The sequence below is a fragment of the Bufo bufo genome, chromosome 6 (assembly GCF_905171765.1).
Source record: "Bufo bufo chromosome 6, aBufBuf1.1, whole genome shotgun sequence".
NCBI lineage: Eukaryota > Metazoa > Chordata > Amphibia > Anura > Bufonidae > Bufo > Bufo bufo.
Genome location: NC_053394.1, coordinates 385,509,243 through 385,537,071, shown reverse-complemented (window position 1 = coordinate 385,537,071; position 27,829 = coordinate 385,509,243). Strand labels below are relative to the sequence as shown.

The following is a 27,829-nucleotide window of genomic DNA, read 5'->3' as shown; positions in this document are numbered from 1 at the left end:
CAGCTCATCCATATAAACATTACACACATACAGCTCTGCTACATACAGACTGGAATTACAAACTGCACAGCAGAGCCCTGCACACACAGAGCAGATAAACCTGGTTATGTGATTTCCATGACTCCGCCCACACCTGATCACATGGTCGTGACATCACCACAGGTCCTTTACTTTCTCCTGCAGCACAGACTGGAGCCCAACTCCTCCCACACATGATCACATGGTCGTGACATCATCACAGGTCCTTTACTTTCTCCCGCAGCACAGAGGAGGATACGCTCCATCCAGGTAAGAGGAGCGCTCACCAGCTCCGCACCTGTAAGGCTGTTCAGACCTGCGTTATAGATGCAGCAGGGAGCAGCCTTCAGGACCTTTACACCTTCCCAAACCTCCCAACTGTGTAAACCAGCAAAGAGGGACACAGTAGTATGCCCACATTGCGCCCCCCCTCCAGTAGTATGCCCACATTGCGCCCCCCCAGTAGTATGCCCACATTGCGGACCCCCCAGTAGTATGCCCACATTGCGGACCCCCCAGTAGTATGCCCACATTGCGGCCCCCCCAGTAGTATGCCCACATTGCGGCCCCCCAGTAGTATGCCCACACTACGGCCCCCCAATAGTATGCCCACAGTGCGGCCCCCCCAGTAGTATGCACACATTGCAGCCTCCCCAGTAGTATGCCCACATTGCGGCCCCCCCAGTAGTATGCCCACATTGCGGCCCCCCCAGTAGTATGCCCACATTGCGGCCCCCCCAGTAGTATGCCCACATTGCGGCCCCCCCCAGTAGTATGCCCACATTGCGGCCCCCCCAGTAGTATGCCCACATTGCGGCCCCCCCAGTAGTATGCCCACATTGCGGCCCCCCCAGTAGTATGCCCACATTGCGGCCCCCCCAGTAGTATGCCCACAGTGCGGCCCCCCCCAGTAGTATGCACACATTGCGGCCCCCCCGGTAGTATGCACACATTGCGGCCCCCCCAGTAGTATGCCCACAGTGCGGCCCCCCCCCAGTAGTATGCCCACATTGCGGCCCCCCCCCCAGTAGTATGCCCACAGTGCGGCCCCCCCAGTAGTATGCCCACAGTGCGGCCCCCCCAGTAGTATGCCCACAGTGCGGCCCCCCCAGTAGTATGCCCACATTGCGGCCCCCCAGTAGTATGCCCACATTGCGGCCCCCCAGTAGTATGCCCACATTGCGGCCCCCCAGTAGTATGCCCACATTTCGCCCCCCCAGTAGTATGCCCACATTGCGGCCCCCCCAGTAGTATGCCCACATTGCGGCCCCCCCAGTAGTATGCCCACATTGCGGCCCCCCCAGTAGTATGCCCACATTGCGGCCCCCCCAGTAGTATGCACACATTGCGGCCCCCCCAGTAGTATGCCCACATTGCGGCCCCCCAGTAGTATGCCCACACTGCGGCCCCCCAGTAGTATGCCCACACTACGGCCCCCCAATAGTATGCCCACAGTGCGGCCCCCCCAGTAGTATGCCCACATTGCGGCCCCCCCAGTAGTATGCCCACATTGCGGCCCCCCCCAGTAGTATGCCCACATTGCGGCCCCCCCAGTAGTATGCCCACATTGCGGCCCCCCAGTAGTATGCCCACATTGCGGCCCCCCCAGTAGTATGCCCACATTGCGGCCCCCCCAGTAGTATGCCCACAGTGCGGCCCCCCCAGTAGTATGCCCACAGTGCGGCCCCCCCAGTAGTATGCCCACAGTGCGGCCCCCCCCAGTAGTATGCCCACATTGCGGCCCCCCCAGTAGTATGCCCACATTACGGCCCCCCCAGTAGTATGCCCACACTACGGCCCCCCAGTAGTATGCCCACAGTGCGGCCCCCCCCCAGTAGTATGCCCACATTGCGGCCCCCCCCAGTAGTATGCCCACATTGCGGCCCCCCCAGTATGCCCACAGTGCGGCCCCCCCAGTAGTATGCCCACATTGCGGCCCCCCAGTAGTATGCCCACATTGCGGCCCCCCAGTAGTATGCCCACATTTCGCCCCCCCCCAGTAGTATGCCCACATTGCGGCCCCCAGTAGTATGCCCACAGTGCGCCCCCCAGTAGTATGCCCACATTGCGGCCCCCCCCAGTAGTATGCCCACATTGCGGCCCCGCCAGTAGTATGCCCACATTGCGGCCCCCCAGTAGTATGCCCACATTGCGGCCCCCCCCAGTAATATGCCCACATTGCGGCCCCCCCAGTAGTATGCCCACAGTGCGGCCTCCCCAGTAGTATGCCCACAGTGCGGCCTCCCCAGTAGTATGCCCACATTGCGCCCCCCCAGTAGTATGCCCACATTGCGACCCCCCAGTAGTATGCCCACATTGCGGCCCCCAGTAGTATGCCCACATTGTGCCCCCCCCAGTAGTATGCCCACAGTGCGGCCCCCCCAGTAGTATGCCCACATTGCGGCCCCCCAGTAGTATGCCCACATTGCGGCCCCCCAGTAGTATGCCCACATTTCGCCCCCCCCCAGTAGTATGCCCACATTGCGGCCCCCAGTAGTATGCCCACAGTGCGCCCCCCAGTAGTATGCCCACATTGCGGCCCCCCCCAGTAGTATGCCCACATTGCGGCCCCGCCAGTAGTATGCCCACATTGCGGCCCCCCAGTAGTATGCCCACATTGCGGCCCCCCCCAGTAATATGCCCACATTGCGGCCCCCCCAGTAGTATGCCCACAGTGCGGCCTCCCCAGTAGTATGCCCACAGTGCGGCCTCCCCAGTAGTATGCCCACATTGCGCCCCCCCAGTAGTATGCCCACATTGCGCCCCCCAGTATTATGCCCACATTGCGACCCCCCAGTAGTATGCCCACATTGCGGCCCCCAGTAGTATGCCCACATTGTGCCCCCCCCAGTAGTATGCCCACATTGTGCCCCCCCCAGTAGTATGCCCGCATTGCGCCCCCCCCAGTAGTATGGCCGCATTGCGTCCCCCCCAGTAGTATGCCCGCATTGTGCCCCCCCCGTAGTATGCCCGCATTGCGCCCCCCCCAGTAGTATGGCCGCATTGCGTCCCCCCCAGTAGTATGCCCGCATTGTGCGCCCCCAGTAGTATGCCCGCATTGTGCCCCCCCCCAGTAGTATGCCCACATTGCGCCCCCCCAGTAATATGCCCACATTGCGCCCCCCCAGTAGTATGCCCACAGTGCGCCCCCCCAGTAGTATGCCCACAGTGCGCCCCCCCAGTAGTATGCCCACAGTGCGCCCCCCCAGTAGTATGCCCACAGTGCGCCCCCCCAGTAGTATGCCCACAGTGCGCCCCCCCCAGTAGTATGCCCACAGTGCGCCCCCCCAGTAGTATGCCCACAGTGCGCCCCCCCCAGTAGTATGCCCACAGTGCGCCCCCCCAGTAGTATGCCCACAGTGCGCCCCCCCCCGTAGTATGCCCACAGTGCGCGCCCCCCCAGTAGTATGCCCACAGTGCGCCCCCCCAGTAGTATGCCCACAGCGCGCCCCCCCCAGTAGTATGCCCACAGTGCGCCCCCCCAGTAGTATGCCCACAGCGACCCCCCCAGTATTATGCCCACAGCGCCCCCCCAGTAGTATGCCCACTTTGCGCCCCCCAGTAGTATGCCCACAGTGCGCCCCCCCAGTAGTATGCCCACATTGTGCCCCCCTCCAGTAATATGCCCACATTGCGCCCCCCAGTAATATGCCCACATTGCGCCCCCAGCAATATGCTCACATTGCGGCCCCCCCAGCAATACGCCCACATTGCGGCCCCCCCAGTAGTATGCCCACATTGCGCCCCCCCAGTAGTATGCCCACATTGCGGCCCCCCCAGTAGTATGCCCACATTGCGGCCCCCCAGTAGTATGCCCACATTGCGGCCCCCCAGTAGTATGCCCACATTGCGGCCCCCCCAGTAGTATGCCCACATTGCGGCCTCCCCAGTAGTATGCCCACATTGCGGCCCCCCCAGTAGTATGCCCACATTGCGGCCCCCCCAGTAGTATGCCTACATTGTGGCCCCCCAGTAGTATGCCCACATTGCGGCCCCCCAGTAGTATGCCCACAGAGCGCCCCCCCCAGTAGTATGCCCACAGAGCGCCCCCCCCCAGTAGTATGCCCACAGTGCGCCCCCCCCAGTAGTATGCCCACAGTGCGCCCCCCCCAGTAGTATGCCCACAGTGCGCCCCCCCAGTAGTATTCCCACAGTGCGCCCCCCCAGTAGTATGCCCACACTGCGCCCCCCCATTAGTATGCCCACACTGCGCCCCCCCAGTAGTATGCCCACATTGCGCACCCCCAGTAGTATGCCGACATTGCGGCCCCCCAGTAGTATGCCCACAGTGCGCCCCCCCAGTAGTATGCCCACAGTGCGCCCCCCCAGTAGTATGCCCACAGTGTGCCCCCCAGTAGTATGCCCACAGTGTGCCCCCCAGTAGTATGCCCACAGTGTGCCCCCCAGTAGTATGCCCACAGTGTGCCCCCCAGTAGTATGCCCACAGTGTGCCCCCCAGTAGTATGCCCACAGTGTGCCCCCCAGTAGTATGCCCACAGTGTGCCCCCCAGTAGTATGCCCACAGTGCGCCCCCCCAGTAGTATGCCCACATTGCGGCCCCCCCAGTAGTATGCCCACATTGCGGCCCCCCCAGTAGTATGCCCACATTGCGGCCCCCCCAGTAGTATGCCCACATTGCGGCCCCCCCAGTAGTATGCCCACATTGCGGCCCCCCCAGTAGTATGCCCACATTGCCCCCCCCCAGTAGTATGCCCACATTGCGCCGCCCCACTACTATGCCCACATTGCGCCCCCCTCCAGTATTATGCCCACATTGCGCCCCCCTAGTAATATGCCCACATTGCACCCCCCCAGTAGTATGCCCACATTGCGCCCCCCTCCAGTAGTATTCCCACATTGCGGCCTGCCCCCAGTAATATGCTCACAATGCGCCCCCCAGTATGCCCACATTGCGCCCCCCCCAGTAATATGCCCACATTGCGCCCCCCTCCAGTAGTATGCCCACATTGCGGCCCCCCCCCAGTAATATGCCCACTTTGCGTCCCCCCCCCAGTAATATGCCCACTTTGCGCCCCCCCCGGAATATGCTCACATTGCGCTCCTCATAGAATGTAAAGAAAATAAAAACCCCATACTTACCTTCTTCCTAGCAGCAGTAGGACATCGGCTGCTCTAGTCTGTGAAGGAGGCGGAGCTGAGGCTAACGGCCGGCCCCGCCCCCCGCACAGACCAGAGGTGTGGAGAGCCGGCAGGGGGAGGATGATGAAGCAGGGAGCCCATGACGGCGATGGCTCTCTGCTTCCTATGGACGCAGGGACAGCTGCCAGAAAGCGGGACATACCTCCCCCGTGTGGGACAGCCACTGAAATCCGGGACGGTTGGGATCCAGCCGCACCTGGACAAATCCCATTGGGATCAGCGGTTTTCGCCCGGCCGCTACTCTGCATGTTTTCCGGGTTGTGTCCTGTTCTCTGCCGCTCCCCATTATAGTGAATGGGGCTGGTGGGTGTCTGGCAGCTTCTGGCAGTGTCAGATCTGGACATCTCCGACAGGAGAACAGCCGGAGACAGGAAATGCTGCTGTGAAACAGCCTCGCGCTCCGCAGCCGGAGAGATCCGCAGCCCCACAGTGAGCGCTCCGTACAGTATTAAAATGTAAACTGACTTTTGCTCTGCTTACCAGTCCATTCACACGTCCGTGTGTGTTTTGCGGATCCGCAGAACACGGACACCGGCAATGTGCGTTCCGCATTTTGCAGACCGCACATTGCCGGCACTTAATAGAAAAGGCCTATTCTTGGCCGCAATTGCGAACAAGAATAGGTAATGTTCTATTTTTTTCGGGATCGGAATTGCGGACGTGTGAATGGAGCCTGACCCTCAGTGCTCCAGACAAAAAAAAATACCTAGTAGCCATTGGCTCCTGAACTGAAAAATTTAGGAGCCAAATAAAATTTTTAGTCGCCAAATCGAAACTGAATAAAAATGTTGGTATCGTGACAACGCTACGCCGATCAGATCAGCATAGGGTTTTTTCAATACCAAAATTTTTATTCGCTTTCGTCACCATAAAAAAGTATTGCGATACTCAATACCACGCAAAAAAAATAATAGAACAGTCCTATCCTATTTTTTAGGGTGACAAGGTGACCAAAATATGGCGAATGGTTTTTAGTTATTTATTTCTGTTCCGGCGCTCACCACATAGGAGATATTTTTAAATAATTTAATAGTTTGGACTTTTCGGATGCAGCGCGATGTAATATGTTTATATATTTTAGATGTAAAATTGGGAAAGGGGGGATTTAAACTTAATATTTTAGGTTACTTTCACACTAGCGTTTTTTTTCCGGCATAGAGTTCCGTCACAGGGGTTCAATACCGGAAAATAACTGATCAGGCATATCCCCATGCATTCTGAATGGAGAGTAATCCGTTCAGGATGCATCAGGATGTCTTCAGTTCAGTCATTTTGACTGATCAGGCAGAAGAGAAAACTGCAGCATTGCTACGGTTTTATCTCCGGCGAAAAAAACTGAAGACTTGCCTGAATGCGGATCCGGCATTTTTCCCCATAGGAATGTATTAGTGCCGGATCTTAGTGCCAGAATGCCGGATCTGCGCAGACCGGTAAAAATGTGTAAAAAGATACAAGACGGATCCGTCTGTCCGCATGACAAGCGGAGAGATGGATTCGTTCTTGCAATGCATTTCTGAGATGGATCCGCATCCAGATGCGTCTCACAAATGCTTTCAGTCACATCCAGATCGGCTGATCCGGCACGCAGTTCCGACGACGGAACTGCTTGCCGGATCACACTGCCGCAAGTGTGAAAGTAGCCTTAAGCCTCTTTCACACTGGCGTCACGTTTTGGCTCCGGATGCGTCCCTGGTGCATTGCGGCAAACCCGCGCGAGTAGGAACGCAATTGCAGTTAGTTTTGACTGCGATTGCGTTCCGTTGTTCAGTTTTTATTGCGCGGGTGCAATGCGTTTTGCACGCGTGTGATAAAAAACTGAATGTGGTACCCAGACCCGACCTTCTTCACTGAAGTTCAGGTTTGGGTTCAAGGTTGTGTAGATTATATTATTTTCCCTTTATAACATGGTTATAGGGGAAAATAATAGCATTCTTAAAACAGAATGCATAGTACAATAGGGCTGGAGGGGTTAAAAAAAAAAACAATAATAATTTAACTCACCTTAATCCACTTGTTTGCGCAGCCCGGCTTCTCTTCTGCCTTCATCTGTGAGGAAAAGGACCTGTGGTGACTTCACTGCGCTCATCACATGGTCCATCACATGATCCACCACCATAGTAATGGACCATGTGATGAGCTCAGTGACATCACCACAGGTCCTTTGACAGGTCCTGAAGAAATAACAGAAGACCGGCAGCTACGCGATCAATTGGAGGAGGTAATTTTTTATTGGCACTGCGCCACTAATGTTTATTATATTGGGGTGTTGGGGGGGCGCACTGCGCCACCAATGTTTATTATACTGGGATGTTGGGGGGGCCCAATGTTTATTATACTGGGGTGTGGGGGGGGGGGGGGGCGCGCACTGCGCCACCAATGAAGATAACTGACCTGTTAATACAAATACAGGAGGCGGGTGCCGGAATCAAATAGCCGGCACCCGACCTCTATGACAGGGAGATACGATCCGCTGCAGTTAACCACTGAGGTACCGCACCTGAGGGGTTAACTGCAGCGGATCGTATCTCCCTGTCATAGAGGTCGGGTGACGGCTATTTGATTCCGGCACCCGCCTCCTGTATTTGTATTAACAGGTCAGTTATCTTCATTGGTGGCGCAGTGGCCACAGCCCTTCTCCTCCTCCTCCCGTCTCTCTTCTTATTGGCGGCGGCGGCAGCTGCACAGGGGGGAGGGAGAGACTCCTTCTCCACTGCGCTGCTGAGAAGAACATCGGCGGCGGGGCAGAGAACTATCATCTCCGGTGCCCTGCCGCTGTATTCAACGGCAGAGCTGCGGCTAAAAAGTCTGGTCGCCATTTCTAAATTCTAAGTCGCATTGGCGACCAAACATCTGGAGCCCTGACCCTGTTGTACCCATATAACCTGTATCTGTAACCTCAGACCACTGTAAATATTCTCTGTGTATATTGTGTTATATCTAGTGAGCCCTTAAAGGGACACTGACAGGCCTTCTGAGCATAATTAGCTCTTTATATGCCCCCCTAGGTCTTATAATAAGTTCCCAATTCATATAAGTATTATCCCTGTGCGCATTGTAAAAAGTTAAAAATAATCTTTATAATCACCTGTCCTTTCTGCCCAATATGAATTGGGAACTTATTATAAGACCTAGGGGGGCATATAAAGAGCTAATTATGCTCAGAAGGCCTGTCAGTGTCCCTTTAAGGCGATTAAATATATAATTTAATCTTGTGCTATCTTGTATCTCGATCACGAATCCCCACATCCGTGTTTCGGCCTAGTTATAAGCTTCCGCGGGTTGGTTTCTCACCCTATATAATCCCGTTAGCGGACCGGGCTTTAAATAAACGAGAAGTTGGTGGCAGTATACCCGGGCTGAGACAGCGCTGTTTCATTGCGGCAGTGACCATGCTCCCTCAGCTTGTCACCTCTCTGTGCCTGCTGGGACAGGAGGAGTCTGTGTAAACTGTACCAACCTGACCTTACCTGCTCCTCTGGAGGGCATAATGTCACGCCTTGGTAACCAGTGACCATACCATATCTCGTGAGCTCGACGTAGGTGACGTCATGCGGGCACGAGGTGTGGTATCCGTCACAGTATCCTTTTAAAAATTATAATTCCTCAGCCCCTTCAATATACAGTCCAATGTCAATAACATCACTCCCTCCCCCAGCTAGGGTTGTAGCGGGCATCGAATTATCAATACTTTTGTACCGTTATCGATTCGATACCGGGATTTGACATTTACCGATACTAGGCTGTGCTACTGCGCAGCCTAGTATCAGAGAACATGGAGCACGCTGCTGTCAGCGCGTGCCATGTTTTCTCAGCAGCACAGGGGAGAAGGAGTCTCTCCCTCCCCCTGTGCCGCTGCCGCCAATAAGAGAGAGAGGGGGCGGCGGAGGGGAGGGGCTGTGGCCACGGCGCCACCAATAATAACTCACCCATTAATACAAATACAGGAGGCGGGTGCCGGTGGCAGAATTACATAGCCGGCACCTGACCTCTGACAGGACGCTGGCCCCCCCCCACCCCCTTTCCCCAGTATTAAGAACATTATTGGCGCAGTGCGCCGCCCCCATTATTGTAATCATAGGTGACATTGGCGACAGGATTCCCTCTCTCCTCCTCATTGGTGGCAGTGGCAGTTGTGATCGGAGCTCCAGCAGTGTAATCCTGGGGCTCTGATCGGTTACCATGGCAGCCAGGACGCTACTGAAGCCGTCCATGGTCGGCTCCCTGCTGCTGTGTGCACTATGTACAGGGCAGCAGGGAAAGTGTGAGATCCTATTCACCCTAATAGAGCTCTATCAGGGGGAATAGGACAAGGGATTAAAAGATCCAGGTTCTGGCCCCTAAGGGGGAAAGAGTTATTAAATAAAAAGTAAAAAAAACAAACAAACACCAAAATATTAAGTTTAAATCACCCCCTTTCCCAATTTTACATCTAAAATATATAAACAATAAATAAATAAACATATTACATATCGCCATGCCCCCCCAAAAAAGTGCAAACTATTAAAATATAAAAAACAGAACAGGAAAAAAAAAATTAAAAACCAAGTGATTCGCCATTTTTTATTCACCTTGTCCCCCCAAAAAATAGGATCGGACTGTTCGATTATGGGCCGGACGTTCCAGAAAATGCAGAATGCACGCTGCTGTTTTTGGTGTTTTATTTTTTTTGCATGGTATCGAGTATTGCAATACTTTTTTATGGTATCGAAATCGAATCAAAATTTTGGTAACGCAACAACCCTACCCCCATGTAAATAACATCTCCCCCCTCGACATTCAGTCCCATGTAAATAACATCATCTGCTCTCCAGCCACCTCCAACACACAGTCCCATGTAAATAGCATCACCCTGCCCCAGCCACCTCCAACATGCAGTCCCATGTAACTAACATCACCCCTTCAACATTCAGTCCCATGTAAGTAGCATCACTCCACCCCTCTCCAACATACACTCTCATGTAAATAACATCCTTTCCTTCAGCCTTAACATACAGTCCCAGTAAAATAACCACAACCCCCAGCATTCCTCTGGCTCTCACACCGAATCCTTCACTTCATTTACCTCTCCTCATGTATCAGACCTCGCCACAGCTTCTTCCCCAGGACTTCTCTTCACTGCAGAGCACCATCCTCTCCTGCACTGGTCATATGATGGTGACATTATTGCAGGTCCTCAACCACTGCCTTCAGCACTGATCACATGAACTGTGATGTCATCACAGGTCCTTCAGCTCTTCCAATACATTAGATTCAATTGTATTCCCATCCTGAGGACAGCAATGCAGTTTATCTATCTGGCAGGCAGTACATTTGGAGCCTGTGACAAAACATCTGGGGCCCAGGCCCCGAATGTTTTAACCTAGCAACACCCCTGCCTTTCTGTAAGTGTGATTTACTTCTTATCTTTTCTGTGAGGTCCGGAGCTGAAAACAAACATAGTGTGGAGTAAGGAAATGGACATCACAGCAATACAGTGGTGGCAGATTTCACTGAAGTGATACATTCCCTGCTTCTGAGTGAAATGCATCTAGCGGTGCAGCTGAAACAGGGAATAATATGTCTGAAAAATACATTAGGGAAGCCCAAAAAATAAGCACAGAAATGTATGCAAAGTTTATTGGAAACATTGTACATTTTTCAAACCAGCACCTGGATCTAAATACTTTCATTAGCATGTAATTAAAAATTTTGTGTAACCGTATATACATGTATCTGTATAAGCGCCACCTGCTATTCAGGGGTGTTGGGTTTCTGTCAAGAAAAATAACGTGATGTAGCTGACTGACATTAGTGATGTTCTAATGTCAGCAGTACATAACAGTACGCTTTATAACTCCCTGCCTGCCGCCGTTCTCTTAAAATAAAGACTTTAAAAATATGCTAATGAGCCTCTAGGTGCTATTAGGGCGTTGCTTCAGCACCTAGAGGCTCGGTCTACGCACGCCCAGGTCCAGTTGATTGACTTTCGAGTTCTCCTCAGTGTCCCGTAAATCCTGTGCCTGCGCCGTCCAGTTTAGTATTCGGCGCAGTGAGTGAAGGACGCGCTCCTGGTGCCGGCTTCCTCACGGCCCTTGCGTCGAAGGAAGGAAGCCAGCAGCAGGAGCGCGTCCTTCACTCACTGCGCTGCGCCAAATTTTTTAAGCCTTTATTTTAACCTCTTTAGGACACAGGGCGTACATTTACGCCTTGATACTTAAGGACACCGTGGCGGGCAGTGATTGGAACCCGGTGTCTGCTCAAATCATTGAGCAGGCACGTGGGGCCAATGCACCGGGGGGTCCTGTGACCCCACCCGTGTAGGCGATCGCAGCAAACCGCAGGTCAATTCAGACCTGCGGTTTGCTGCGTTTCCGGGTTATTTGGGTCTCTGAGGACACGATAACCCGAAACAGGATGGTGATCGGTGGTGTGTTTTTACCCCACCAATAACCATCCTGCGATCCTGAGAGGTGATGTGACATCACCTCTCAGGATCGCCTCTGATTGGTAGGTGGGCGGGCGGCGGGACGTTCAAATCTAGGCAACGATCTTATCCTCCTCCTTTTTTGTCCCGGAGCGGAGGAGACAGGAGCGCTGCAGCGCACGTGTCGGATCTGAACCAGCATCACCCCATATGTGCCCCAGCACCCATCCTTGCCCCCAGGACCCGATCTGTGCCCCAGCACCCCCCATCTGATCAGCCAGGTAATTAGGGAAAGACTAGGGAAAGGTTGGGCTAGGCAGGGATATAAAAGGGAGAGTTAGTGGGAAAAAAAAAGTTTTATTGTGTCCCTCTAAGTAGGGTGTCTGGGGTCCACAGCACAGCTGTGTGACCCTAGACCCCCCAGGGGTGCTGCCGCTTGCCCCCCTCTCCCTCCCACAATTTTTTTTGGGGCGCATGCATTTTTTTTTTTTTGTGCGTACGCTGACTGCGGCCGGCACTCTTAGCGTCGCACACCTCACCGCTGATCAACTTCGGGCGGTTGATCAGTGGTTTTGAATATTTTTTAAAACTTTTTTTTTACATTTTTCCCTTTTTTTTTAGTTAGTCTTTTTTTTTTTCTGTTAGTTTTAGGGATAAGTACGCGAACACCCATGCTTCCACACACATTGAATAAAGATTTACACGCAAGCACACACACCGCCAGGTGTACACTTACAAATTTTGTGTGTACGAGGGGCGAGAATCCCGTATTCAACCCCCAGAAATGGGTGTTAGCGGGAAACTTGTGTCGGACCTTATGCACCCACTGCTAGATAAAGGTTACCACCTTGTTCCAGTCCCTCGCCGCCTGATCCACGTCCGCTTGTGGGACCGTGCGGAAAAATCAACCCGGCCTCCCTGCCCACCCCCTCCAGGTACTTATCCCCAGGGGTGAGACCCGTGCCCTTACCAGTGAAAACCTGTTGCTGGTCAGATATAAGGACAAGAGGGATGTCCTTGTACTGTCCACAATTCATGGTAACGGCATCACCCCTGTCCCTGTGCGAGGTATCGCGGCAACGGTCCTCAAACCCGATTGTATCGTCGACTACAATCGGTATATGGGAGGAGTTGATCTCTCTGATCAAGTCCTCAAGCCATATAACGCCATGCGCAAAACCCGGGCATGGTACCAAAAAGTTGCGGTCTACTTGGTACAGGTTGCCTTGTACAACTCTTTTGTGCTGTCCTGGAGCGCTGGCAACACAGGGACATTCCTTCAGTTCTTTGAGGCAGTCCTCAAAGCCCTGATCTTTTCGGACCGGGAAAGAGCAGGCCGGAGTACCTCGGGAACTGGAGGCGCCCAGATCGTCCCTGGCCAACACTTTCCAGGTGGGGTCCCCCATACTGGAAAGAAGTGACGGATCCAAAAAAAGTGCAGATTGTGTCGCAGGAGGGGGATACGGAAGGACACCCCTACTCAGTGCGACACGTGCCCCGATCATCCGGGCCTCTGCATTGACGGTTGCTTCAGGGAGTACCACACTTCCATGGAGTACTAAATTTATATCCCAATTTAGCACTGACAATCGGATAAAAAAACTATGGTTCTCACACTTGAGACACCAAAAAAAATTTTTGAAAAGTTTGTAAAACTAAAATAATTAAAAGTATACAAATTAGGTATCGCCGCGTCGGTAATAATCTCCTCTATAAAAATACTCCATGACCTAACCCCCCAGATCAACACGGTCCCAAAAAAAAAAAACGGTGCAAAAAACTTTTTTTGTCACCTTACTTAACAAAAGTTTGATAGCCAGTGATCAAAAAGTCATATAGCCCCCAAAATAGTGCCAATAAAACCGTCCTCTCATCCCGCAATAAATGAGCCCCTACATAAGATAATCGGCTAAAAAACAAAACAAAAAATGGCTCTTAGATTTTAGAGATACAAAAAAAATATTTTGTATCAAAAAGGATAATATAGTCTAAAACCTAAATAATTGTAAAAAAGTAGACTTATTAGGTATTGCCGCGTCCGTAAGAATCTCCTCTATAAAAATACCCCATGACCTAACCCCCCAGATTAACACTGTCCAAAAAAAAAAAAAAACGGTGCCAAAACAGCTATTTTTGGCACTTTTCAATTTTTATCCGTTTTTACCGGTAACAAAGCAAGGGTTAACAACCAAACAAAACGTATTATTTATTACCCTGATACTGCCGTTTACAGAAACGCCACATTTGTGGTCGTAAACTGCTGTATCGCTAAAAGGCAGGGCGCAAAAGGAAAGGACCGACATGGTTTCTTGAAGGCCGATTTTGATGGCCTTTTTTATTGACACCATGTCCCTTTTGAAGCCCCCCTGATTCACCCCTAGAGTAGAAACTCCCTAAAAGTGACCCCATCTAAGAAACTACACCCCTCAAGGTATTCAAAACTGATCTTACAAACTTTATTAACCCTTTAGGTGTTCCTCAACAGTTAATGGCAAATGGAGATTAAATTTCAGAATTTAAATTTTTGGTAGCCTTACCTCACAAAAATGTAATATAGAGCCACCTTATCCGGTTGTTTCCAAAATGGGGTCACTTTTAGGGAGTTTCTACTCCAGGGGTGCATCAGGGGGGTTGAAACAGGACACGGTGTAAATAAACCGGTCTATAAAAATCTGCCCAACGAAAACCACACAGCGCTCCTTTCCCTCTATGGCCTACCGTGTGCCCGTACAGTAGTGTACGACTACATATGGGGTGTTTGTGTAAACGGCAGAGTCAGGGCAATAAAGATACAGTCTTGTTTGGCTGTTAACCCTTGCTTTGTTAGTGGAAAAAATGGGTTAAAATGGAAAATTTGGCAAAAAAATGAAATTTTCAAATTTCATCCCCATTTGCCAATAACTCTTGTGCAACACCTAAAGGGTTAACAAAGTTTGTAAAAGCAGTTTTGAATACCTTGAGGGGTTTAGTTTCTTAGATGGGGTCACTTTTAGGGAGTTTCTACTCTAGGGGTGCATCAGGGGGGCTTCAAATGGGACATGGTGTCAAAAAACCAGTCTAGCAAAATCTGCCTTCCAAAAACCATATGGTGCACCTTTCCCTCTACGCCCTACTGTGTGCCCGTACAGTAGTGTACGACCACATATGGGGTGTTTCTGTAAACTACAGAATCGGGGCAATAAATATTGAGTTTTGTTTGGCTGTTAACCCTTGCTTTGTTACTGGAAAAAATTGATTAAAATGGAAAATTTGCCAAAAAATCTAAATTCGGAAATTTTATCTCCATTTGCCATTAACTTTCGTGGAACACCTAAAGGGTTAACGACGGTTGTAAAATCCGTTTTGAATAGCTTGAGGGGTGTAGTTTCTAGAATGGGGTAGTTTTTGGGTAGTTTCTATTATATAAGCTTCACAAAGTGACTTCAGACCCGAACTGGTCCCTAAAAATTGGGTTTTTGAAAATTTCAGAAAAATTTCAAGATTTGCTTCTAACATCCCCAAAAAATAAAATATCATTCCCAAAATGATCCAAACATGAAGTAGACATATGGGGAATGTAAAGTAATAACTATTTTTGTAGGTATTACTATGTATTATAGAAGTAGAGAAATTGAAACTTGGAAATTAGCAATTCAAATTTTTTTGGGGTAAATTTGGTATTTTTTTATAAATAAAAATGTATTTTTTTTACTTCATTTTACCAGTGTCCTAAAGTACAGTATGTGACGAAAAAACAGTCTCAGAATGGCCTGGATAAGTCAAAGCGTTTTAAAGTTATCACCACTTAAAGTGACACTGGTCAAAGGCTGTGTCCTTAAGGAGTTAAGAGAACGGCGGCAGGCAGGGAGTTATAAAGCGTACTGTTATGTACTGCTGACATTAGCACATCACTAATATCAGTCAGCTACATCACGTTATTTCTGATGACAGAAACCCTTTAAGGACCGCTGTATTTCGTCATGCTGCTTGTTAAAAATAAATCTATTAAACTACAACATGTCGGAATATTTATGCTGTCTCCGATTGACAGTCTATATTATTTATGTGAATAAATTATAATCTATAATGAAGGAGATTATAATTTATTATCATAAATATCAAGCTAAAACAAGCTCGTGATCTGCGTTGAATTGAAGACAAAACCCAGTTACAGACAAAATATATATGTAATTTATTAATACAATTGATAGTACAAAATAATATATAATAAAATTGTTGATAATTGAAATTCAATCAATGATATGCAAAATAGTGAGAAAGTCAAAAATAATTGAGAATATATGTCTACACAATTATGCCTTTTTATAATGGTACCCCTAAATTATATTTTAAATCAATTTAATACTTGATTTCTCTCAGCCGACAAATGTCCGATTAAACCCAAATCCGGTTTATCTTTTACTATACATATATTTATATATATATATATAATCAACCGTACCGGTCTAGAACTGAATTCAGTTCCTTGGAGATAATACCGTGTCTTCACCAGTATATTTTCAATCTCCCTGTATTGGATTAATTTTCAGGATGATGCTGCAGGTACACCCCAATCTTATTCCAAAACAGATACTATAAACAAGGTAGGGTTTAATTGAATATATATATATATATATATATATATATATAGATAGATAGATAGATAGATAGATATGTATTATATTAATTAATTATCCTATAAAATATAGGTAAGGTTATACTATACCCAAAATGTCAGCTAGCAGAAATCAGTTTCAATGGTTCTAAGATGGCTGCCTCCAATGTCTGAAAAGGTGGTCAGGGCTGGATCTAGTCTTTTTCCTTGATGATCGTCCCTTGATGATGATAGTTAGAGAGAGCTCCAGAGAGAGATAGATGGATGGATGGGTCCCCTCTGTCAGCCCAGACCATCTTTTTATCCTATCTTAGAAAGGGTTTGGCCAAGTTTTATCATTAACTAGTGACCTCACTTATAACCAATAGAACCTCCCTCTAGGGAAAATACACCCGAGATCTTTAGGTTACCCTAACACTAGATGGCACTAGTACTCCATACAAAATCAAGGCATATTATTAGTTCTCTTATTCATTTACTAATGATACACTTTAACTAAGGTTTCAGACACAACCTTGAGGAGATCTTGAATAGACAATGACCTTTGTATCTGGTCAAACACCTCGCATATCCCTTAATCTTTTGACCAGACGTAATTAAATCAAGATACACATGACCATACTCAAGTCATTGTTCTGGGGAAAAGACAAGGTTTGTTTATGGTCACCTGTGTACACATTTCTCCATACAAGAAAACCTCAAGCAAAGAAATAATTTACTTGAGTTTCACACTGAGAGAAATTCTACAAAAAAATGACAGAGTAATTTCTAACCTTAAAACTGAATATATCTATAAGGACCACACTCTTATATATACAGTACAACACACGTATTTAAATTGATGATATAAAATCAATCTACTCATACATTGCTTAATATAAAAACCCCAAAGAAAGATTAGAGTCTTTCTATACACTGAAAATCATCAAGACTCAGCATATGTCTAATACATTGTCTTATCTAGGCAATTACTAAAAACAGACTTGGGTACCTTGGTACAGATTGTTAATCTTAGGTTAGTAATTCCAAGTTAAAATCTTGAACTCACTCTGCCCTCTTAAAATAAGACAAAATGGTTGTTCTTTAGGTTCATGTTCAGACATCTTATATAGGCCTTATACTTATAGACTTTATTTATACCCAATAGTTCTGACAAACATCTGTGAGGTCGTGAGGAGCTGCCAAAAAACAAATCTGCCATTTGTCTGTCTAGATAGAAATAATCTTTATATATCGCCAACATATTCCGCAGCGTTTTACAATTTCCCGGAGAACACAGGACTTGTAGAATCCTCCACTGCTCCAGCACTGAGGCTCCTGTGATCTCCTTCAGTCCGTTGATCGGAGCTCTGATGGCGGTATGTATATCACCTGATCATTGAGGCTTATGATGGTCTATGGTGGTCACGTGCTGTTCATACTGGCATCACTGATGATGTCTTCTATTGGCTGTAGGGTCATGTGAAGGTGTGACATACCATGAAACTGCCTTGACCTCACACGTGTTTCGATCCATATAAAAAGAGAGAACACAACATCTACACTTTATTATCTCCCCCGATGTCTCCTCTTATTATCACCAAAAATTGCATTTTAGATGGGATTTTGTAGGATTTTACATCGTCTCATCTTCTCTCCATTCAGGTTCCTACAATATAGGATTCTCTCACTGGATATATTGTATATGACATCAATCTCCTGATTGACCCGTCAAGGATGGATAGGGACAGGGACAAGATGGCGGAGAGTATAATCAATCTCACCCTAGAGATCCTCTTCCGGCTTACTGGAGAGGTAAGAGATTCTGATGTCACATTACATCATCTTATCTATGTTACTAACAGATAGACATCACTGGAGAGGTGAGGGACTCTGGAGAAGTATGGAGTGATATTTATTACTGTGTCTCTCCATAACCAGGACTACACAGTAGTGAAGAAGACCTCTAGTGAGCGCTGTCAGGACCCTGTGTCTGAGGAATGGGGAAGAACCCTGAGCCCAATCATGGGTCCTCCACCTCACCCCCTGATACATGAGGAAATCAATAGAGAGAAGATCCTAGAACTTACCAACAAGATGATTGAGCTGCTGACTGGAGAGGTGACACTGCCTGGAATGCTGGGACATTATACAGGAACGCTATGAAGGGATCTGGGTGATGACTGTATCATTGTGTTGTCAGGTTCCTATAAGGTTTCAGGATGTCACCGTCTATTTCTCCATGGAGGAGTGGGAGTATTTAGAAGGACACAAAGATGTGTACAAGGACATCATGATGGAGGATCACCGGCCTCTCACATCACCAGGTAATGACTAAATACACACGTCCTCTCATTATCTGTATGTAAGGGATGAATTCAGTCCCTGGATGTGTTTCCTACAGTAAAGGAAGAGATAAGAACACCGGAGAGATGTCCCAGTTCTCTTCTTCCACAGGATGGTTCAGAAGAGCATCACAATGTACCACAGGATGATCAGGTAGATGGAGATAAGGTCTCATGAAATGTTCCCTATGATCTGTAGAAGACTGTGAAGATCTTGTCTTCAGTCTTGTTTTATCCACCAGTATTATATGATTTATCCTTGTATAATGAGAAAGATGGAGCTGGCAGGATTACAGCTGACCATAGACATTACATGTTGTCTGGTTCTTCTCTCTATTTTCTGCCTGTATAGACCTTTAAGATTGCCTCCTCTGTGAACTGCTGCAGATCTTTTGTGGTTGCACAAGAGTGGCACATCAGTATTCTGAGCGGTCCTCGGCCGAGACCATGCAATAATATAAATGGTCAATCATAGTTGTGCTCGGATTCTCAGCTTGAACATGAACATCAGGAGATAAATGCATCATTATCTTCAAGGGTTTTGTAGTCTAGGGTGGCAGTACCAAAGCCATATCACGGATTCCATTCTAGCACATCTAGATACAAGTCACCCTTCTTACTTGCATAGAGTATAATATAATATTGGCAGTTGACTATTGGAAAAGCTGTATATGATTATTTTCATCAGCACATAGCAGTAATCACTTATCTGAGCAGTACTCGCCATGCACGCAGCGGGCAGGCCGGCAGCGCACGTCACTTACTCAGTCACGTTCCGGCCCCGCACACTTCATTACTGAATGGCGAGTACTGCTTAGTGATAAGGGATTACTGCAAGTTTAGCAAAGCAGCACTGCCAGGGGCTGCTGTATACACTTTATATGTGATGGCTGCTATGACTAGGGCCCAATGTTATGGCGTCAGATCCCCTATAACACTGTCCTCCACAGACCCCCCCCCCCATAACACTGTCCTACACTCATCCCCCTATAAAACTGCCCTCCACAGATCCCCTATTAGTTCAAAACCCACCAAAATCACACCATTTAGTTCAAAATATTTTATTTTCTTAATTTCCTCCTTAAAAACCTAGGTGCGTCTTCTCATCAGTTACGTTGTATAAAGCGAAAAATACGGTAATTCTAACTCGCCTTCAGTTTTTTCTAACTCACACTTCCATCAGGAGGTAGATTCTGTAGGTCTGTTTGTTAGCAAGCACTATCCCGTGGCAGAGGTAGACTAGCGGTTCCCTGCCTAAAAAAGATGCCCATGAGCAAACCCTCCCTACATGTTTCACCAGGGCACTGGCTTCATCAGGGGAGTTTGGGTTGTACTAAGGGGAAGCTCAAGGACCTGCCACATTTTTTGTAATCCTGCACCCGCCTTTTGTTTTCCCAGCCAATAGTGAAGCCCCCCAGGGCCAGGGAACCATTGGAAAAGCAGTATGGGATTATTTTCATCAGCACATATTACGTCTTCTCGCCAGCAATTTTCTAGATGCTGAGATGCATTCATACACAATGCTCCAGTTAGCGACCAAAATGGTCGCCAATGCGACTTAGAATTGCAAAATGGCGACAACACTTTGCAGTCTTGTCGCCATTTGCGCCTAGACCCTCCTCTGCTCTTCCTCTTTAAGAATAAAAAAGCTTTCATCCAGCAGACACACGCTGCAGACGTCTGCTGGGTGAAGATCCGCCCCTCATAGTACCCGGCATACAGGGTGCCCGTGGCTTGGGCTCCCGTCTCCAGCAGTCTGGAAAGTTTGAATCTGTGCTGTGGAGCTGAGCTTCTGGAGAAATGTCTACTAGGGAGGCACAGAGCTCCCGCACAGCCCACGGATGATGACACTAGGCCTGCAGATGTGTGTTTTATAGGACTGGGTCCCCATGAGGTCACAAGGAGAAGCCAGAGATCAGTAAACCCGTTTAGAGCATGTATAAGCACCGGATCTGCTGGTTTCACACCACAGTATGTCGGTGGGATCCCCCCGTCCTTGCCTGTGTAGCACTAACAGAGTCGCATAGCATTACATTGATGCTAAGTAATCCTTAGAGGTCTGGAGTGTACTGGATAAAACTGACATAATGTTGTCAGTGTTATCCAATACATTACAGAACTGTAAGGGTTACATAGCATCATAAATCAGTATACTGCTGTGCAACCCCGTCAGTGCTGGGAGGTCAGCTGTAAAAAAAGAACATTTATAACTATGCCCTTACATAGTCCATCTGAGTGAAAGAAAAGTTTAGTTGCTCTATAATTGTGCCTCTGTATTTAAATTACAGAAAACACATTTGCAATTTTGCTAGTACCATTTAATAATCTGTGTGTACAGAACCCCTGACTATTCATTTATAGGCCTCATAATAAAATGTCTGGAAAACGGAAGAGTACATAACGAAAGACCCATGCCTCGTCCTCCCAGAGTTAGAATGTGGGTGGTAGCAGCGGTATCAGTACCGGCCAGGAGTAGTAGTAGTTGGCCACAGTTCTCCCTGGCTCATGAAAAAGTGCTAAATTATTATTGAGGACAAAGAGGATGGGATTGTGGACTGAGGGGAGTATGGGGGGCATTACTATTACTGAAGGCACTGTCAGAGGTATTATTAATACTGGTAACACAACCAGGGCATTGTTATCGCTGGGTCCACTATAAGGGGACATTTTACTACTAGGACGCCGTAGGGGGCCTTACAGGGGCTTTATAGCTATAGGGGTTTAGACGCTGTGAGTTTGTGTAGTGATCAGCGGCAGTGTACTACAACCCATTCAAACTTATTATGGGTAGGGGGAACCCTATCCACAGTTTGCCCTGGGGCTCCTAGAACTCTAGTTACACCACTGTGTCCTTATACTATATACAGTGATAAGCAGGGTGTTCTAGTGGTGATAGATAATCAGTTCTCACCTCTCCTGTCCTTATACTATATACAGTTATAAGCAGGGTGTTCTAGTGGTGATAGATAATCAGTTCTCACCTCTCTTGTCCTTATACTATATACAGTGATAAGCAGGGTGTTCTAGTGGTGATAGATAATCAGTTCTCACCTCTCCTGTGTTCTCCCCTGTCCCTTATACTAGGTACAGTATCTTCATGCCTGCAGTCATCCCAAAACTGGTAGACAGAACAGGAAGACAGCATTAAAGGGTTTGTTCAGGAAAAAGTAACACTTCACATGTGTCCGCAGCCTCTACTATGGAAAGAGTCATACATACCTGCTACCCTTAGCTCTGGTTATGTGTGCCAGCTCCTGTGTGTCCATCTTCCAGTAAATGTTTGCTCCCTCGCCGGCACAGGCATGGTCACCTGCTTTACTGCAGCCAATGACTGGCTTCAGTGGTGATGTGTTTCTTGTGGACATGTTACCCCTGAATCCAGTCATTGGCTGCAGCAGAGCAGATGATTATGTCCATTCCGAGGAGGTAAATAAGCCACGGACCTAAAGAACTTTGGCTTACCGGCTTCACAGTCCTGGGTCGGCCAGCAAGGGCAACAGGTGCACCAACAATGTAATGTTATATGCACACAATGTAATGTTAGGGATGGAATATAAGGGCTACTCTCCCTGCATTGCAAACTGGTTGGAATAACGAAGCAATCAGATTGGATTTATACAGGAGACCTGCAGATATTTGGGTCAGATAACTCCTGCTGTCCGGTCGTTTTTGGTTGTCTTTTCAGGTCATATAAAACCTTCCACACGACTTCTCCAACCGTCTGATGACTTCTATAATATTTGTTTCACAGCTTGTGAATCCGGGTGAAGATCTGAACAATATTAATCCTACAGAGACATATGTGAAGTGTGATGAGCAGAGTATAGAGGACATTCCTACAGATAACCGCCCAGGTGAGTAGTGACCACTAAGTAACGCAGAGAAGACTCACAGATTCTACTCCTTCACTGGGTGATACAATTTTATGTTACATTTTTAGGTTCTGTCTTCTGTCAGTTTTTCTGCGTTATATTCACTGATTCAGCTAAAATTAAAGTTAAATATGGATGGAAATGTGACAGCGTTATAGGTGATATATAGTATATATATGATACATATAGTCCATCCTCAGGAGATGTCATTAATATCAGATCGGAGGCGGATTCAACTCCCGGCAGCCTTGTTGGTCAGATGTATGGAGAGGACACAGTGCTCTGCGCGCTCTTAGGCCTCTTCCTGGCCATGCAATGTGACGTTCATCGGTCATATGGCCTAGGCACAGATTTGTCCCATTCCAGTGAATGGGTCTGAGCTGCAATGCCAAGCATGGCTACTATTCAACAGACGGCGCTGTGCCCGGTAAGCTGTGAGGAGGCTTTGTATTAACTGGAGCTCCGGTGAGCACTGAGGCTTCCTCAGATAGCTGATTGGTGGGGGTGCAGGGACCAGACCTCTGCTGACCTCATATTGAAGACCTATGCTGAGGAAAATCTTGGAGAACCGCTTTAATTATCTGCAAATGATAAAAAACAGAAACAAAATATCCAAAACATCTCGCTTTATTCAGTATTGAGTATGAGAGCCACGTGCATAAATACATTCACTTACACGCCTTGGCTTCCTACCAATGAGGTTACTAATGATTGTCTGTCTGAGGAATGTTCTGCCATGCTGAATACATTTGGGCAAGGAAATCATCAAGATCTGCTGCTGGTACCAACATTCCTTGAGTCTGAATAGAGATTCGCTACTATCTCCCAAATAAAATCCACAAGGAATGGATAGTATACGGATCATTGGCACGTTTGACAGTGCTCATGATAAAGTCCGTAATGTGCTATCAGAACATTGGGATATTCTCAGATCCGATACGGATATTGGTCATCTTATCCCAGATAAACCAGCGATTACCTTCCGTCGTAGCCAAAATTTGCGCGACATTTTGGTTCACAGTATGTACCAGAGCCCCAGACAACATACCTGGTTGCATAATCCTGTGTCTGGGACTTTTCCCTGTGGCTCTTGCAAATTTTGTGGCTACATTAATAAGAACAAATCATTCTCTGGCTATGTATCTGACAGAACATTCTATATTAGACCGTTTGTCAACTGCAAAACTACTGGCGTGGTCTATTTAATGACATGTAAATGCAGCCTGAAATATGTCGGCAAAACGATACCCGAGCTAAGACGGCGTATAGGGGAACATGTATCTGATATTAACAAATGTCAGGACACACCTATCGCCCGTCATGTGGTTGAATGCCACAGTGGCAATGCTTTCGTCATTAAATTTCAAGGCATTGACACCGTGAAGAGGTCACCGCGAGGAGGTGATTTGGATCGTATTCTCCTGCAAAAGGAGGCACAATGGATTTTTAGGCTGGGTACCATCAAGCCTAATGGTCTTAATGATTCAATTTCCTATGTTCCTTTCATTTGATTGTGTCATGGGTTACTGTTCTCTTCACAATTGTCTTTCACTAGGTGATATATAGTTGATGGATATGTGGCCCATGTCCTGACCACAGAGTGATAAATGTGCAGTACTTCATATGGATTTTGAGTTATTCATGTATATTTGTTGCTGTCTTGTCACTGGTTGGTTGTTATCCCATCATATTTCCTAGTGATATAATTTTCTCCATCATATTTCCTAATGGTGTCATTTCTTGCAATTTTCAACTACCATAGGATTTGATACTACTTGCTTACCTACAGGTTCTCCGATTTTGCTCTTTGAGAACTGCTGCCTGTCATTTAGGAAGCCGCTTATATTTCCCTGATACTGTGTTATGATACAGCGCCGATGCGCTGACCCCCTGAACACATCCTTATTCCTCCATAGCCGTCAGCGAACCAGCCCAGTATGAATATTCATCTGGTGGATTGGCTGCCGGCAGGAGGTGTGTTCTTGGGGGCATGGTGTTTGCCCTTTAAATCACGGCGTCTGCCTGGCCGCTCGCGGCCATTACAGAGCCGAGGCTATGTAACAAGTAACACACCGTTTTCCACACTAGGATTCGGTGCTACTTGAGACTTTGTAACAAGCAATACACCATTCTCCACACTAGGATTCGGTGCTACTTGACATTATCACTGTGTAGCAAGCCGATATTAAGCTCCTGGTATCGGCTTTAGGCAGTTTAGGTGCAGTAGCTACCTGGCTCCTGATGACGTGCATATACCAGCTGCACAGAAACGCGTAGAGCCGTAGCTCAGTGTGTTCAGACCTGCTGTTTGTTGGAGCGTATCCTATGCCAACATCAGCATTGGTCTGTGTGGTTTACTCACCTTCATGGTGGTATAGAATTTGTGAGTCGGCATAGTGCACAGCCGCTCCTCTCTCTAACCGCCACTGCTCAGTGGCACGCCGGTCACTGGTCAGATCAATTGCTTGCTGCGTGTGCTAATCCCTCTGATTATCCTGGGATTTCTACATACAATAAATTTCCCAGTGGATATAGCACTCCTTAGCAATAAGTTCTACCAGCATATTACATTTGTTTAGGCAGTACCTTGCCGTTCGGAACACCATATCCGACTATAGTGCGGTGATTTTTAGCTATATTAGTCCGTCTATCCTATTAGTGTATCCTTTATGGTCCTCCTATATTCTTATTAGGTAGGGTTATTACATACATATACATAAGGATTGACTAACTTGGATTGACGGTTTAGTCTATTGTATTTATATAGCTTTCACTATTTTCCATTTGAGCACTAATAAAATTTATTATTTTGCTCCATTTTAAGCGTCCTTATTAATATTTTTGTCTACCTACAGTATCTCACAAAAGTCAGTCCACCCCTCACATTTTTGTAAATATTTTATTTTATCTTTTCATGGGACAACCCTGAAGATCTGACACTTTGATACAATGTAAAGTAGTCAGTGTACGGCTTGTATAACGGTGTGAATTTGTTGTGCCCTCAAAATAACTCAACACACAGCCACTAATGTCTAAACTGCTGGCAACAGGGGGGCGGACCTTGCCGATGGCGGAGTGAGCAGCACGCTGTCTGAGCTCCTGAACACCGCCGGCATTTACAGCATAACATAGCACCCAGAAGCCCGTGGATCTTTCATGGGTCGCAAGAGGGGCACAGCTAGCACCCCTGCACCCGCATCGCGAGACTCGGGGGACATCACAAAGTTTTTCTGCCCGTCCAGCCAGTCTGAAAACCCGAGCTCCGGCGCCACCACCTCCAAGATGGCGGAGCAGGCGCGGGAATCTCTGAGGGAAAACTGCGGCCCTCAACTCCCGAAATCAGGGGGAACATCTCACCGCAGGACCTCCGGTTTCATATGCAGCAGCTGCAGCAGCGGTGAGTCCTACCTTGGGGTCCGTCCCTTCATCGCCGGCCTATTCAGGCCCACAGCTCTCCCACCACAGCTCCCCTGCCCTGTCGGCTGCATCAAGCAGATCGCCCACTACTCACCCCCATGAGGATGACTGGGACTGGAAGCTTCATCTAAAATCCCTTCCCACTACCGCTGAGGTAGATGCTTTGCTCAGCAGGATGGAGGCATCCCACAAGCAAGATATAGCGGCCTTGCATCAAGATATCAGGCATGTGGGGCAGAGGGTAGAGGATGTGGAGAACAAACAGGAGCAGATCTTTAATACTCTGGATTGTCACCGTGCAGTCATTAATGAACACACTGCTCAAATGCAGGACATTTTAACCCACATGGACGATATTGAAAATCGCAATCGGAGGAACAACCTCCGGATCAGGGGGGTTCCTGAATCTGTAGAGGATTTGCCTACTTGGGCGCAACGCCATTTTGCTACACTACTGAAAGTAAATCCTGACACGATCATTGAGATAGATCGGATCCATCGAGCACTTGGTCCAATATCAACTGACCTGAAACGTCCCAGGGACATTATTTGCCGCATTCACTTTTACAAGGAGAAGGAGTCCATCCTCAAAGAAGCCCGGGCTGCGGCTGGCCCTGAGTTGGGCCCGAACACCATTCAGATCCTCCCAGACCTAGCACGCCGCACCTTGCAACTTAGGAAGGCCCTGAAGCCTCTTTTATCCACACTCAGGGACAATGAGATCCTGTATAGATGGGGGTATCCCTTTCAGCTCTCGGCTAGGAGAAATGGGAAATCTGCTACCTTCAAATCTCTTGAAGACCTCCCCAGATTCCTGGCTACACTAGATCTCCCCTCGGTGGAGCTTCCTGACTGGCCCAGACCCCTTCTGGTACCGCCCGTCAGTGATCGTGAAGAATGGGAAGAGGCGATACCGAAACCTCAGAGGCATTCCAAACGCCATCCCAGACCGCCTGTTTGAGCCAGATAGGCTATCGCGGGACTTCGCATATTATTTTATACGCTTGTTCAGTGTATAATATTCATGTTCTATTGTTTCATGCTATGTGTTCTATATTTTTGATATTCCTATTTACATGCCGGGGGTCAGTAGGGCTGCTGCCTTGCCCTTGACCTCTCCTCCCCTCGTTAGGGATATCGACACCTGGTGTCGAACATGACTACAATCACTTACTAGTCTACGTCGGAGCCACAGTTTTTGGCTCTCTCTTATAGGAGGATTTTTTCTTTTCTTTTTCTTTTGTTGTCTTAACCGCGTGATACTTGTTTGTCCCTGTCTCCTTCCTTCTGTTTTGATCCCCGTGTATCCTTCCCCATTTAAACCTATTTAGCTTCTTTTTTTTTTTTTTTTCTCTTAGAGGTGGGTGAGATGACTCCTCTCTCTTTTTGTACGTATAATGCCAGGGGCCTAAATAAACCAGAAAAACGTAGCCAGATTTTGTATCGCTTTCATCGGAAGCGGGTCATGCTTATTATGTTTCAGGAGACCCACTTTAAGCTTGCCTCGGTTCCCAGGTGCGATCGTGGGTACTACACGACTTGGTTCCATAGTCCTAATCCTGTCAAAAAAGCAGGAGGTGTATCTATAGCCTTTCACAAATCTTTCCGGCCTACGATTTTATCTTCAGACGTTGATAGTAGGGGGCGCTACGTATTCCTCAAATTGTCTGATGGTCCACGTGTATACACAGTTGCTAATGTCTATTTTCCCAACCAGGGGCAGATTCCATATGGCTCCAAGATTCTCAGGAAACTGGCTCGCTTTGCAGATGGATCCTCTATCATCCTGGGCGGTGATCTAAATATGGTGATGGACCCGGATCTGGACTCTTCGTCTGGTAGGTCTGCTATCTCTCCGGCATCTCAGCGTTCCTTTAAGGAAAACCTGTCCTCTCTCCGCCTTGTAGATCTTTGGAGGGTACTGCATCCAGGAGTCAGGGATTTCAGTTTTCATTCTTTGGCCCATAATAGTTATGCCAGACTAGACCATTTATTTGTTTCGCAGTCTTTACTAGAGGCAGACCCACTCAGCTCAATGGAT

General features: G+C 47.9%; 1 protein-coding gene and 1 long non-coding RNA gene across 2 annotated transcripts in view; both read left to right on the top strand.

Annotated features, from left to right (window-relative positions):
* The window catches only part of LOC121003515, a gene marked incomplete at its 5' end in the record, with an annotated part of 1,598,977 nt that overhangs the window by 1,556,769 nt on the left and 14,379 nt on the right, over positions 1-27,829 (top strand).
* Positions 227-18,131, top strand: LOC121003584. The gene is made up of 3 exons (XR_005779525.1): positions 227-288; positions 17,820-17,969; positions 18,096-18,131. It is a non-coding gene; the product is annotated as an uncharacterized LOC121003584 (long non-coding RNA).